A 1593-nucleotide genomic window follows, 5' to 3' on the forward strand; every position below is an offset into this window, starting at 1 on the left:
ATATATATATATATATATATATATATATATATATATATATATATATATATATATATATATATATATATACACATATACATACATATATATATATATATATATGTATATTCAATTCAAATAAACGAATAATAAAATTAACAGACAACAAGAGGACATGCACAAGGAATGTATTAACTCGACGTTCGGTAAAAAGAATTTTCGGCGTTTCGAGCATAGCTCTTCGTCGGAGAGAAGGAGGGAAAGTTCAAACAAGGAAAAGAAATTGCCAGCAGCACGTGTGTTGCGCCATGGACTCTCTCGTCGAAGTGTTCAGCTTTTGCCGAGCGACCTACACAAAATGATTTGTTTACAGTAATTAAATGTATATGCTTTACATTAGCTCACTCCCTCAATCAAATCGGCATTGCCTGAACAGATGCACTGTGAACCACGCGTCAGGTAACGAAGTCATCGCAGAGCGACGTGAGATGAAGTGTTTTCCACAAGAACACAACGCACCACCCGGTCTAGGAATCGAAATCACGATCTCGCAATTGTGAGTGCAACATCCTAACCACTAGGCCATGCGCCCTCACACACAGGCACAAACACACACTCACACATCATATTCAAATAATATTATGTTTGATTACGTAAAGTAATAGGTACATACAATTAGTGCTCAGGTGGACTTGCTGCCTACACTCCGACTTGCACTGCAACAAAGAATGCAAGGATGAAGATTGGTTATAGGCAACATTTCAAATGTGCTAGTGCATATATAATGGAATAAGGCTACAAACAGGCAAACAACTGTTATCCAATCACATTATGACATTATTTAGACATTGACGCTGCATGAGGGTAGAAATTAATAGTACAGGGATAATACTACAGGAGGAGATTTATTTTTGAGAGATCATAAAAGAACTTAATAAATATTGATTTTAAATTGTGGCACAAGGCCTGGAATTTCAGAGTAGAGTGAGACGATTACATTGAAATGACGCTAAACTCTGCCAGCTCAATTGTTAACTATTAATAATATTTGATAGATTCTGGTATTATCCCAGAACAGTTATAATATGATGGAAAATATTACCACTAAAAAGCCAGCTGTTGCGAATTTCACTGTCTGGGTATTTAATCTTGAAACAGCTGTAGGGATATACCTACATATCTTTTTTCTTTTTATCCAGATATGGATTCTACTTATGATGACTGCTTTACCTACTAATGTCAATATATGGATTTACCTGATGGCTGTTTTGGAGAGAATACCAGCATATATCACAAACATTATGAACATTCATCAACTGATTGTTTTTTTTATTGACTTCTTGCGATTTAAACTCCTGCAACATTCATTTCTAGCCTCAAATTTTTCAATGAATAGACATATAATTCTCACAATTAAACCTGATATCAGCTGTTTGCCTGTTTGTATCTTTATTTTATTTAGCATATATACATACATACATCCAAGCATACATGCATACATACATACATAAATACATAGAAACATACATACATACATACATGCATGCATGCATGCATACATACATACATACATACATAACACATACATACATATACATAAATATATATATATAT

General features: G+C 33.8%; 1 protein-coding gene across 10 annotated transcripts in view; it reads right to left on the minus strand.

Annotated features, from left to right (window-relative positions):
- LOC106869641 (gonadotropin-releasing hormone II receptor) overlaps positions 1 to 1593 on the minus strand; it is a 575980-nt gene that overhangs the window by 58019 nt on the left and 516368 nt on the right. For 7 of the 10 annotated variants that reach the window (XR_001409422.2, XM_052971648.1, XM_014915458.2 and 4 more), the window contains one exon: positions 653 to 695. The exons of the other annotated variants lie outside the window; for them this stretch is intronic. The gene's annotated coding sequence lies outside the window, so the exon portion shown is untranslated. The remainder of the gene's footprint in view (positions 1 to 652; positions 696 to 1593) is intronic. 10 annotated transcript variants of the gene reach the window in all.

The sequence above is a fragment of the Octopus bimaculoides genome, chromosome 11 (genome assembly GCF_001194135.2).
Source record: "Octopus bimaculoides isolate UCB-OBI-ISO-001 chromosome 11, ASM119413v2, whole genome shotgun sequence".
NCBI lineage: Eukaryota > Metazoa > Mollusca > Cephalopoda > Octopoda > Octopodidae > Octopus > Octopus bimaculoides.